The sequence below is a fragment of the Anthonomus grandis genome, chromosome 4, assembly GCF_022605725.1.
Source record: "Anthonomus grandis grandis chromosome 4, icAntGran1.3, whole genome shotgun sequence".
Lineage (NCBI taxonomy): Eukaryota > Metazoa > Arthropoda > Insecta > Coleoptera > Curculionidae > Anthonomus > Anthonomus grandis.
This window is the reverse complement of record NC_065549.1, coordinates 34,562,633-34,577,128: the sequence shown is the minus strand read 5'-3', so window position 1 is coordinate 34,577,128 and position 14,496 is coordinate 34,562,633. Positions and strand designations below refer to the sequence as shown.

At 31.3% G+C, this 14,496-nt stretch overlaps 1 long non-coding RNA gene across 1 annotated transcript; it reads right to left on the bottom strand.

Annotated features, from left to right (window-relative positions):
• Positions 1–1,414: 1,414 nt before the first annotated feature.
• On the bottom strand, positions 1,415–6,350 carry LOC126735544 (uncharacterized). Its single transcript, XR_007660432.1, has 3 exons — positions 6,183–6,350; positions 1,668–1,788; positions 1,415–1,612 (listed from the first exon to the last, which is right to left on the bottom strand). It is a non-coding gene; the product is annotated as an uncharacterized LOC126735544 (long non-coding RNA).
• Between the last annotated feature and the right edge of the window lie 8,146 nt (positions 6,351–14,496).

Genomic DNA, 14,496 nt, shown 5'->3' with positions numbered 1-14,496 from the left:
AAAGACCTCCTTCGGGCGTTACACAAGATTCAACTCTTCGCCTCATTGATTCTCGTATTCGCGCAACAATTCCTTTGACTTAAGAAAACCCTAAAAAAAATTCTAGAGGATTAAAATCTGGCGATCGAGCAGGCCAATGAGTACCTCCCCTATCTATCCAACGATTTGGAAATACTGTATCTAAGTGAAGTACATTGATACTAAAATGGGCTGGTGCAGCATCATGCATGAACCATAAGTGTTGCCTCAGCTGTAGAGAAATTTCTTCAAAAAGAACAGGTAACTCTTTCTGTAGGAAATAAAGGTAAGATTCTCCTGTTCTAAGGCGTTGTCGGAGGAAATATGGGCAGCTTAAATTATCGTCAATTAATCTAAGCCATACATTTACTGAAAACTGATGCTAAGTGATTGTTATGGAAATTTGGAATGCAATGTCTTCAAAAAGTAGCATCGTCATTAAATAAATTACTATTTAAAAAAAATAGGAATTTCAACGATTTGATGAAGAATCCATTGGCAAAAAATAGACGCGTAAAAGCTCTTTAGGTAGTAGAGCTTGCACACATTGAATATGAGATGGATACGAATGATTTTCTTTAAGAATTTCAAATACAGTGAAGTTGCTTACATTTAATATGTTGGCAATTTTTTGAGTACTTGTTTCAGGTGACTCCGCAATTAACTCTAGAACCGTTTCTTTTAGTTGCACCTTTCGTACCGTCGAGGGCGCCCGCAGTCTGCCGTTTGTTTCTTAAACGTACCATTTTCACGCAAATGTTGGTGAAGACGAGCAAATATTGTGTGATGGGGTAGATAAGATACTACCCTATCCCTTCCTGGATTTAACTCAGCAGACAATATTTGAGCTTGCCAACCATTTTCATTATTTCGGCCATAGATAAAATGCATATCTGACAGTTCCGCATTTGTATAATTTTTCATTTTTTTCGATAAAGGAAAAATTAATTATTTCTTAATAATAACTAAAAGCTTAATAGTGAAAGAACGCTAATTTGACGTTTCGTATTTTGCAGATGAATGTTGACATTTTGTATTTAATATTAGATAAATGTTGACAGTAGCCTATTAGATAATGTATTAAAGAAATGAAAAATACGCGTCAAGATTTTTTTTGCATAAAAACGGCGCCACATTCGAAAAAAAGATAGGAAAGGTTTTTTGTCACAAATTGAACGAGGAATTCAAAAATTATTTTTAATTTAAAATATCGCAGTGGCGTACCATTTTTTTCTTATTTCACTGTTTTTTTGAACGCGCTCCCATTTAGTTTTTCTCGAATTTACCAAGCTGTATGTAATTGCCGATGTTAATTAGCTCTTATCTGCAACAGAGAAGCACATATGTTTTCTTCAAATCTCGTTCAATACTATACTCGAAGTAAATAAAAAAGGAATTTAAAGAAAATGTTTTTATTGTTCTAAAAATCTTTATTCACTTTTTCTAATGAAACTCGTTATCGAATTTGAACGCATTAAAAAAAGCACATTTCTAGATTCAAATACACATTTATTTCGGTCTCGGGCAGCACTCTGGATACGTTTTGGAATAATCGGTATCGGTCGCACCATTTGGTCCCCTTGCAACGCCACATCTTAAAATAATATAATATAATAAAAAAAAATTTGTGTTTATATTTTTGAACTTACGAAGCTACTTGAATAGTACCATCTTGGCTACAATTGGCTCGAGAACATTTACCATCAAGTTGTTTAGTTTCACCACTTATCATGGGTCCAGTATCCTCAGACCAACAATCTCCCGGTTTACCTAATAAATATATATATATATATTCACTTAAAAAATATTAGAATTAAAATATAATAAAGTGATATTAATGATTTTAAATATATGACCATTTTTTTAGGAAATACTTTATCTTGGATAATATGAACATATTAAAGATGGCTGTAAAGTTATATTCTTGTCAAGAAAGGTTTATTCGTGGGAATGTAATAAAAAAAAAACTTTTTCTTAAAAGCAAGAAATTAGATTGTTCAGCATTACGAAACCGATATTAATAGCTAACCAGCTAAGAAGAAAGCTTTAAAATATTCAAGAAAAGTCTATTTTATTAATTAATTTTTATTGGTCACAAAAATTACCTGACTTATGTAGATTAATAAATACTTTCTCCAGAATACTAATAAACTGTCATATTCAGAAGAATAAGACCAGTCAGTTCGAACTTGGCATTTATTTTCACCCAGAATTATTTTCATCTTTGACGCCCTCTAATAAAAAGCTGAATGATAAATAGGAATGGTAATTTAGTTCTTCTGCTAGTCGCAACTAGAACTAAGTATAGCTTATAGAATACTCAGTCTATTAAAATGCTACTCTCGTGAGGTTCGATAAGTAAGTTTAAGCAGACATTTTATCTAACTTATCTTACTAAGCAATAAATATTGAGATAACCCCTAAGGATCACCAAAATATTGCCTCCCAATCCTCCACTCTAATATTATAATCCACAATAATATTATAATATTAAATGAATAAGTATTAAAAATATGCAATTGGCACCTACATATATTTAAAATTTGATTTAAACAAACCAACATTTTGTTTTAGTTTTAAAAACTCAGAAATTGTATAAGTTTTGACTATTTGTATGTAAGTTTAAACATTTTTCAAAAATGGTTTAGTTCTAAATCATCACATTTAAATGAGAAATAACGATATCAGTTCAGTGACTAGTTACATATACATGCTGATTAGGTTAAAATAAGTTGCAAATAAATTTATTATATTTTCATAAAATTTAAAAAAAAATGTGAGTAAGTTTATGGATCTGTAATTATTATGGGTTGGTATAACAATAGCATATTTAAGCAAGTGTATAATTTGCTTTGTGTAAGATTTGCGCATCAATGCGAAATCTTAGAGATAATTATTTAATTATTAAATGTGAGGAATAAATTAATTTGAACAGATTTAATGCTTTTAATTTCTTGTTAAGGTCTATTATTGCATTTTACTTAAAAATATTCTATTCGGTGGTCCATTATAAAAGTGATTGGTCCTCTTTGAGTTACAGAAGAGAGTAGTGCGAGTCATTGCTGGAGCTGCCTATAGGGATGATACAAAGCCTGTATTTCCTTGTTTTGAGATACTGACCACTTCATCACAGTAATTCTATGCTATGCTTTTAAAAATAAGAGTCAATATAGGACTGTTGAGGAGGCCCATGATCACCTTACTAGACAGGAAATTATTCTTTGTATGCATTTCTTAGGCTAAGAACCTCTTAGGGCGCAACATTCTATATTCATTAATCTTATGTCAATGCAAGATATATATTCCCTATTGACCGTTGTAAAAAGAATATTAATGTACATTGTACAGGGTGGCCAGATAAGAATCCAAAGTGCTGTATTTTGGAAACTATTCGTCGTAGAGACTTACGGTTAAAAATTTATGACTAAAGTGGCTAAAAGAATACCGTAGAAAACTTTTTTTTTGAGATTTCCAAGATGGTCACCAGGGGGCGTAACCGCCATCTTAAACTTTTTAAGTGATTTTTCACTGAAATCGACCCAGTAAATGTTACGAAGAAATATATGCTTTTTAAAGCTCAGCTTTACTCGAGTAATTTTTGTTTACCACTTTGTGACGTATCTATTTAAATAAAGTGGTGGGGGTAATTCAATGTTTTTTTAACTAAAAAGCTGTAACTCCTAAACGACTGAACGGATTTTAACAAACTCGTTGGAAAAAACATTTATTGCTCCATCAAATCAGGCTTATCTGTGATATGTCTAGTTCTTAGTAGCCGCTAGAGCGTGTTTTTTGATCTAATAACAGAAAATTGCAAAATTCTCTAAAAAATTAAACGCAATAATATGACTTTTTTTTTCATAAAAATGTAGTAAAACGATAGCTAAATAGGCCAGTGAAAACCGGAATATTTTTAACCTGAAATATCGAAGAAAGAATATTTAGTTATCATATAATTTTAATAAGACGCTGTTACACCGACATTTATCTTTTTCAGGGTTCAATGATAAAATGTCTTAATTTAATATTTTTTAAACATTCTTTGTTCAAAAAGTTAAAAAAAAAAACGCGTATGAGCATAATAACAAAAATTACCAATTTTGAAATTAAATTAATGCCTCCTTAAATGCTCGAATTGTCTTCCATCAAACTTAATGCATTGTTGGAGCCGCTTATGCGTGCTTTTGACATTTCAGCTGCTTCAATTTCTGCTCTTGGCAGGGTGTTAATGGCTTCTTGTATTCATATTTACATGTCGTCTCTAGTTGTTGGTTGAATTTGGTAAACAATATCTTTTAACCGACCCCATAGGTAGAAGTCCAAACAGGTGAGATCTGGGGATCGGGGTGGCCAAGGAAATATACTTCCTTGCCCAATCCACATCTGTTGAAATGTTAAATCTACATGTTCTCGCACATTTCTTGAGAAATGCTGGGCAACCGTTTAGTTGCAAAAACATATTTTGTCGTAATTGCAGGGGTATATCTTTTAATAAAAGAAGCGATTGGTTCACCAGAAAATCAAGAAATACCAGACCATTTAGTGGTTGATCAAAGAAATAGAGACCTATAATAGTTTCGCCCAGAATGCCACACCACACATTGAGACTCCAATGGCCTTTATGTTGGACCTTCCGCAATCAGTGAGGATTGTTGTCACACCAATAATGCATATTATGCAAATTAATGTTTCCATAAGTGGCCTCATCTGTCCAAAGAATTTCGGATAAAAATTCTCTATTTCCCCTAATGTTGCCCAACATCCAATGACAATAATCTAACCATCAGTCAAAGTCTCCGTGATTCAAGGCTTAATGTAAAACCATATGATATGGGCGCAGTCTAAAAATTTGAAAAAAACACATTGCGAAATATGTAAAGTAGTATTTTTTGTGACATAAAAATTTACTTGTGATCCTTTAAAATGTTTAGAATAGTAGTACGTGATATACCTAATGCGCGAGACATTGCTCTCGTACTAACGTGGGGATTGAATTCCACGTATGCTAAGACATTAATAATATTGTCTTCCCTTGTTTCAACTGAGGTCGAAAGCTGCCAGTATTACGCAAATTTCACTCTAAACGCGGACAAATTCTCGCATGGCGTAAACGCCGATTGGGATATCGAGCTCTGTATATCCTTTGAGCCAATGCCGCATTTTGAAAACATTCAAAATATACCGCAATCATATAGACAGCTTCATCATTTGTTAAAGGCATTAGTTTTAACGCTTTACTTATGTGTGCAATGAACACAAAATGGACTGCCTAGTTTTAATATTTGTTGACAAGTTGATTTTAGGCATTTGTTTTTTCCTCCATGGCCTCTCTTCAATATACTACCTACCTTACACTTGCATTTTATATGCATTGATTATTATACCCCTATGCGTTTTTTTTAAATTTTTTGAGCAAAGAATATTTTAATTATTTAAAAATTATTAAATGAAGACATTTTATCATTGAACCCTGAAAAAAGGCAAATAAATGACAATAAATATCGGTGTAATAGCGTCTTATTAAAATTATATGATAACTAAATATTCTTTCTTCGATATTTCTGGCTACGAATAAGATATGGAGATACGGTTTTCACTGGCCTATTTAGCTCACCATTTCACTACATTTTTATGAAAAAAAAGTCATATTATTGCATTTAATTTTTTAGAGAATTTTGTAATTTTCTGTTAATAGATTTTAAAAAACGCGCTCTAGCGGCATTACTGAGAACTATATATATCGCAGATAAGACAGATTTGATGGAGCAATAAATGTTTTTTCCAACGAGACCAAGTTTGCTAAAGTCCGTTTAGTCATTTGCCGAAAAAAATCTTTCGAAAATTTAGGGTGATGCAAAACTTTTGAATCTATATGTATTTATATCCCAATAAAAATATATGATTTTAATGCATTACGATGACGAATAATTATAATGATGATCATTGTATTTACAATAAGTAACTTTAATAAAATATTTATATAGTATTTTACTTAGTGAAATGAAGCTGGCCAGTTGAGTAAATAAGTGCTACAAAATTAACCTTCCTGATGCCATAATGAATCTTTTGAATACGGGAATGAGTAAACTGAATATTTTTAAAGTCAAGAAAGAATATTTTTAAGGTCTTTTTAATTAAATTTACAGTTTAATAAGAGTTCTTACCTTCTATCTTGGGGTATCGAAATACCGCCGAAAAAACTACCGAAAGTACAGTTAAAAACACCAAAATAAAGAGTGTAGCTTTCATTGTGATCTAAAATTCTAAACAACCGATAAAATACTAAATAAATTTATCGACCTGTTAACCTTTTATATAATAATGATAATTTTAATATTTTAGACAGGATTGGATTTAAACAAATTAAAACAAACATTTCTCGCTCGCGTAAACATTGATGTAATATGTTGAAAAGTATCATTTAAAGTACTCATTCGGACCTGTGTATGTCTGTAAAATACACAAATTAATTTTAAAACTAATCATTAAAAATCCCAAGATATTTAACATAAAGCAAATAAAATATAATGTTTGTTTTCGTTATATATGTAAATTAGTGCTTTTTAATGAAAAATTTATTATACAAGCCATTTAATTTATTGTTTCTGGGAAAACTATTAAAGAGATATAAATTATATTTTTTCAGTAGTAATAATAAGTAATTTACCAATAAAAGGTTGAAAACATACAAAGTTTTTGATTTTCAGTACTATTATTAATTTGTAAAGAATGGTAAAACAAAATGCATTCTAGGTAAAAGGTACAAGGTAAAATGTAAATGATAGTAATGGGTTTTTCACTCTCCTGGTATATTTTCAATTTTAAAAAACCAGACTGACAATCAGTAATTACGCTCATTGATTTTAAAAAAAGTGGTTAGTTGATTAGATATGTGTGTTTTTCTAATATTTTTGAATTTGCAGGTAAAATACTAATTGGTCTCAGATCCTTAATGTTTACAGGAATAGGTAATGTTATAATATTTGCTTGTCTCCATATATCTGGATATACGTTTTCTAAGATCCAAGTATTAATTATTTTAACCCATTAATACCTAGCGTCCCTTATAAGGGACCAGCAAATTCCTTGCGATAAAAAAAAGTGGGGATACATCGAGCACTTAGAGTTGCAAAGCGTATTTAGCAGACTTGATTCGACGTGTCAGGTGTTTTTGTTTTTTATTTCTCGCGAAATTATTTATGTGTTATTGAAAATGGATCCCTCCTTGTACTCTACTAGGGGTCAAGGGTAAGTTTTATTTTATGTATGTGTAAATAAACATTTTCCGCATTGATTACTAATTGAATCTTTATAAATAATGTTCAAAGAAAATAGTAAATATCATCGAACCCCTGATTTTGTAACCGCGTGTAAAATACGTTACTACATATGTTGTGTCCCTTATAAGGGACGCTAAGCGCTATGTCTCCTTTATTGCAGATTGACCTTAGCTCAACTAATAAACTGTTTAGAGGAGGATGACGACTTGCCGGAATCTAACATCTATATTTTACCTCCAGATGATGGGATTGAGACCGAAGTTGATAGCGACGAATCTGACGACGAGCATGCAGCGAATATAAATCACCTACCTCGCGGAATCCTATCTCAGGAATGTAATATAGCTTACGTAAATGAGTCTGACGATGCTGACCCTGAAGATTTACTGCCCTTATCTGTCCTTCAGAAAAACCTAAGAGGCAATAACAATACAAAGCAACAAACAGAGTACGCGTACCAAAAATCAAGATGGCGGAAGCCTGATCCTGATACTTGCCGGTAAATAATAGTGACCTTGTGATTGTCTGTAGCCCTAGTGAACACTCACAGGATGCAAAAAATGCAACTACCCCGGTTGATTTTTTCAAATTGTTTTTCAATGAAGAACTTTTGACGTTGATTATTACGGAAAGTAATAGGTATGCACGGCAGAAAAATGTAGAACTAAATTTTACTCTGGACGAACTGCATGTGGTACTAGGAGCGTTCCTTTTATCGGGATATGGAAAATATCCACTCTAAAAAGACTCAAATGTGGTCGGGTAAAGAAGATATCCCAAAAATATTACAAAACAGCATGCGTCAAAATCGGTTTGAGACTCTACTAAAGTATATTCACTTTAATGACAATTCAAAATTACCCCAAGACGACAGGCTTTATAAATTGAGACCCTTGATAGATCATCTAAACGTGAATTTTAGAACACACAATAGCTTTGATGAGCATTTATCCATTGACGAGAGCATGGTGCCATATTATGGAAAACATTATGCCGAGCAATACTTTCGGGGTAAGCCCATAAGATTTGGCTACAAAAATTGGGCTATTTGTTCGAGTAGCGGATACATGTATGGTTTTAAGATTTATACCGGAAAAAATCAAAACAAAAAAAAAAGAAAAGAAATTTGGTTTGGGTGGAGATGTAATAGTATCTTTACTGGAGCAAGTCGAATTACCTTCAGGTAACGGTTATAAAATTTTTATGGATAATTACTTTACAGGCGTTCCTCTCTTTGACTATTGACAACAAGAGATAATCGTTTAAAGAAATGTCCGGTACAAACTAAGAAGGAATGGAATAATTAGCAAAGGTGAAGCTATAAGTATTATCGAAATGACACCAGCATGCTCGTACAATGGAAAGATAATGAAGTTGTTCCTGTTGCATCCAATTTTGAAACCACTGAAGTAACTAACACACTTCGTTGGGACAGGGTCACCCGATCTAAGAAGACCATTCCTTAGTCGAAAATAGTAGCCAACTATAATAAATATATGGGTGGTGTGGACAAATTAGATGATCTTGTTGCGGCTTATAGATCAAGATTTCAACAAAGGAAATGATATTGGCCACTAGTCTTATATTTATTAGATGTATCTGTTGTGAATGCTTGGTTACTTATGCGAAAATTGAAAACAAATCATTCTGACTCTGTTAGTTTATTGGCGTTTCGACGATACATATCGCTAAGTTTTTTGCAAAGTTTTGGTACTAAACCCCTGTAAGGAAAAACCCCATGCGAGTGCCTCGACCATTACATGACGTAAGATTCAATAATATTGAGCATCTGATAGTATACAATGAAACCGACCGCCGATGTGCCCTATGTGGAAAAAAAAGTCAATTCATCTGCGAAAAGTGTAACATTGCATTGCATCCTAAGATTTGTTTCAAACTTTCCCATGATAACTAAAATATAATGTAATTATATACAAAACATAATAAACATATTATCTTACTTTAATTACTTTTTTCCTTTTGTCCAGCGTCCCTCTAAAGGGACACCCTAAAACAAAGGCTCTAGTGAATTAAAACGTAAAAAACATTTTTTTATGTTTATTAGACCCATAATAAGGTATTTTTTCTAATTATAATTTAAAAATAAAACAAAAACTAACTGTGGGGACTAATGAGTTAAAAAGGGGTTGTTTGCGAAATTAAAAACATATTTTAATAGCACAGAAATTCCATCATCGCCGGCTGCAATTATTTTTATCGAATTTACAAATTTTTAACAGGCTTGTTTTGTCTAATAGTGATTAAAAAAATTATTTGTCACTGTGTAATATATATTTTGCCTATAAAATTCTATTTTATAGTGAGAAGGAATATCGGCTCCATTGTTACAACTTGAAAAATAGTTATTAATTTTAGTAACCTTAGCCAAGTGAGGAGGATCAGCAGGTTTTGTGTCTTGAGTAATCTTAAGTTTTTTTGCGGTTACCCAGAAATCCTTCCCTTGTTTTAAACTGACTGAATTGAAATATGCAATTTTTTTTGCACAATGGCGTTTTACTTTTTGGTATTACTTTTTTATCTTTAATTTCTATCTATTATCTATTTTTTCTTTTACCTTTAAGATAATTATTACCAGCTTTGTCCCGCAATTTCATTAAAAGCTTAATATTCGAAGTAATCCACGGTCTATATTCTCTTTCAGTAGTTTTTTTACGCATAATACAAACATGTTTTTTAATTAAATTTAAAATGTTGGATTTAATCATTCTAATTTCATATTAACATATCTTATGGTATGCTATGCTTTAGTGGTTCTGGGAAAAAAGCTACTATTTGATGTAATTACATTTAGAAAAGTGTTAGTTTGAGCATTAATATTTATCCGAGTGGAGTCTGTAATGTACTGATTTAAATTAAATGACTGAAGTAAAGTATAAAATCTTGATCTAGAGCTATTCTGCTATAGTTATTATTATTAGACTGGACGTTCAACACAACATTCACATAATGTGTGATTTTGTGTAAATGTTGTGTTTAATGTCCGGTGTGATGACGCCCTTAAGGCAAAACATGTTACCATAAGTACGTTAAAGACATTAAGCGATATAGTGTAGATTTAGATTTTTTATTTTAATATGGATTAAAAATCAGTATGCTAGAGAACCATGGATCACTTTTTTGAATTTGGAGGAAATTGTTTAATTTAGGCCGTGTTGCTATGAAAACTATATTGATTATAATTTTTAGGATATAATTACTTATTTTTACATTTCTAGTATTTCATTATAAAATCAAATAGCTCTACAATAGTTGAAGATAGGTATTATTATACATACATTATTATACAAAAAAACAAACTTTTCCGGAAAATCTAAGAATTAAAAAAAAATTAAGATCTCTGTTTAAACTGTGTATTGTACGACTCCAAGTGAAGAGACGTTTCCCTTAGAAATTAAAATTAATGTGTCAGCTTTTTTCACGAAACATAGCAAGAATGTCATAAATAGGAATGCAACCTTTTCGGTGGATCACCATGTATATTGACCGCAATGTAAATTAGACACTAATAATTATAGTTATAAATAATAATTGATTCAGTAAATTTACCTTTTCTGGGTAAGAAAGGAAAAATTTCCTTTTTATTTTGTCATTTTATATGGTGTTTTAAATTGAGCAATTTATTTTAATTCCTTGTAGAACTCGTTAAAAGATCTTAATATTCCAAAAAACGACCTATACAAAAGTTGCATAATAAAAGTGTTACTTCACATTCAGAATTGTCACCATTTGTTCGATTAACACACAATCTTGCTCGGCGAACCCCCGACTCTCTACAATATAAAATCCTGGCATTAAATTATCAGAATTTTTAATGTGCTCTTGAAGTTCCTTCGGAGTATTTACCGCTTTATAATGATACACCCACTCTTTCTAATAGCCCCACAGAAAAAAATCGCAAGGCATTAAATCTGGCGAGCGAGGAGGCCAAGAAATAAGTCTGTTGCTCCCTATTTGGAATCCATCTATTTGGAATGTCATAAACTTCTCGAATCATTTAGATGTTTATGAACTTCTCATCTAGAATGTAGTGAAGCCCCACCATGTAGAAACCACATGTTTCTGTCTCACATTTAGAGGAACACCTTCTAATAATTGTGGCAGATTATCAGTCGAAGTTATTCATTATAAGTAATTTTTAAAAGTTAAATTTAGTTAAATTTTTTTAATTCTGTTTAGTTTTGTCATTTTAACACTTGTGGAACCTTATGTATTCTGTAAAGAAATAAGCTAGAGTTCCAATTTTAATAATTTTTAAAGCCAGTTTTTAAAGCCTTCGGTCGAAAGCATATATTAATGTATTTGTTATGTTGAATATGTGTTGTTCTATTTGACTTTTCTGATACTCGATTAGAGCATACAACTGACGAAATAAAAAATCAATCAATAAAAAAAAGGTTTTAATGAATTTTAAGGAGAAACAGACATGCAAAAAGAAATTTAATTTGAAGTGACAAATTTATGTAGAAAGGTTTAAGATTTAAGGCGCCGCTGACTAAGGCGGGATAAGTCACCATTCTCGTAATAGTTTTGAGAACTTGCCCTTAAAAAGTTACTAAAAGGGAAAAAATAAAAGGACTACTAAGGGTTAGATTCAAATTCAAAAATATTTTGTTGCCCCGAAAAAACATTAAATACATATAAATTTGAAAAATATCAACATTATAGAGATGCCTATAATATAGATAATGCGGGCTGTACTTCAATTATAACACATATAGCATACCCAAGCACTGTGTGGCTTGACATCAGACCAAATAACTTAACGGTAACCAAATCTCGATCGCCATCTTGATGAAATTCTAATTGAAAATATCATAACTTTAACGTCGTCATCTGCTGTCAACCATCTTTTCAAAACTACCAAAATATAAAAATTATATTCATAAGCATAATTTTCATCAAAACCTATTTTTCTGGAACGGAGGTGAGCAATTTTAAACTTGATGTATAACCTTTGATCCTGCAAGTTCCGAACATTATGCAAACCAGCGTAAGTGTAAAATAACAATAACAACTACAGGTGCATGTGTGATATACTTTCCAAAATGCTTCAGACATTACCGGACGTCTTACAATTCTAGAATAAAGGCCTGTAAATAGTTGTTGTTAATCTACAGTTCATAAAACGTCGTCCTAAATTTAAAATTAAGACTACAGAAGGTCGACATACGGACTCTACAACTTAAATCTAAGAATGATAATAGTGTCCTAGGAACAGGATACTCTAATACTTAGCTCTTAAAACAGTGACTATGGATAAATGGATGACCTTGCTCGAGAAGTTGTAAAATACATGTGACAATAGCACAGGTATTAGTAAAACATAATAATTTTACTCGCGGCTGTTTAAGATAATCACAGGTATTAAAAATATCGAATTAGATGGATTTTTACGGTCAGAATCTGCACTTGCCCTACCTTACCTTTCAACATATACTAGATTTTTTGCAGTTTAAGTTATACCATAAGTTCTTGGATTGTATGGGGATCAAGGTTTGAAATATAATTCTGATAACAAATATTAAAATAGTTTATTGTACAATAAGTATGTAATAAGCAATGCACAAAACAAATGTTCAATTCTACGCCTGTTATAGACTATACACACTTTTTGAACGACTATCAATCTACTTTTGTTTCATTTTTTTCTTAACTCATATTTATTTGGATAGTTTTGACGATTAGGCGACAGTTATGTTCATGTTATGTTCATGATTGGTAGATGACTCCACGGTATAAAAGTAAAAATGTGGAACATTTTTCGTGTGACTAGACTACCTTTTTAGATCCAGTAAGCTTAATTTAGTTTTGAAGCATGACGTTTAGATGGTGCCATCTAGCTCTTAAGTTTAAAAAAATTCTATAGTGAACTACACTATGACTAGTCCGATAGCATTCGTAAACGAGTATTTCAAACTTTACTAAATACCTAAGTAGAGAACCAAGCAGGAAATTAAAAAATAATGTAATTGTAAAAATCCTTTATTACTACCTATACTAAACAAAAATATTTTATGCTTACTATACGTATAGGCTTAATATATGACAGTCAAAAGTCAGACGAAAAACAGTGGATTAATATTGGAGTGTGGAGATAAAAAAGTAATTTCAAATATCCAGTCAGAAAAACAGAACAAACTTGGTGAAGAATATAGAATAAGTAAAAAGACCAAAATTGCGTGAACATAGAAAAAAAGTGGTGGGAGTTCATGAAAATGATTACAACACCGAAGACAATAAAATTATTGAAAAAATAATTAAACAAAATGAGGTAAAGCCAAATGATAAAGATTTTAAATTGAAAATTTTGAGAAAAACAAAACTGCTAAATAGAAAATTTAACATAATCTTTGAAGTGAACTCAGAAACATAATACACTAATGCGAAATCAAAGAATGAATTAGCATTAAGAATGAGGTTGGAGCCGTTGCATTGTTTATACTGATTATGGAATAATTAGGTGTTACAAGTGTTGCAAATATAAGCATCAACAAAAAGAGTGTAAAGAAAAAATTTTTTGTACTAAATTTGGTGGCAAGCATAATGTTAAAAATTGTCATAGTAACGTGAGTAAATGTAACAGCTGTGTATTGTCTAATAGATAATATGGATTGAAACTAAATATTGATCATACTGCATGAGACGCAAATAATTGTGAAACGTATGAAAAAATAGAGCAAATGCAGCGTAACAGATTTCTAAAATAGCAACTAGACAGTAATACAGAGTTGATGTCATCAGCCGTTTATTTTAATTGTTTTCTAAATAATAAAGAAAATTTAATGATTGGAGGCCAAAAATATTGTTATTGTCTAAAACACATGTCTCTATCGAGGTAGATCGTACTGGAATAAACATTGATGGTTATCAGTTGGAGCAGTGTACCACAACAAACAAGAGAACTAACTGGTAGAGTGATGGCGCTTGTACGAAACTATATCAAATATAAGATCTGTGATACAGAGTGTGTTCAAAACTTGTCAGTTTTGAGCTTCAGATTGTTAGTAATCCTACACGTATAACTGATAGTAGTCAAATACTTATTGACTATATCGTATATACGGAATCAAACCGAAATCACATAAAGTACATTTAACACCAAAAATCAGCGATCATTGCATTTTAACTATTGATATAGAACAAATGTCTGAAAATTCTACAATAAATTACTTTAGAA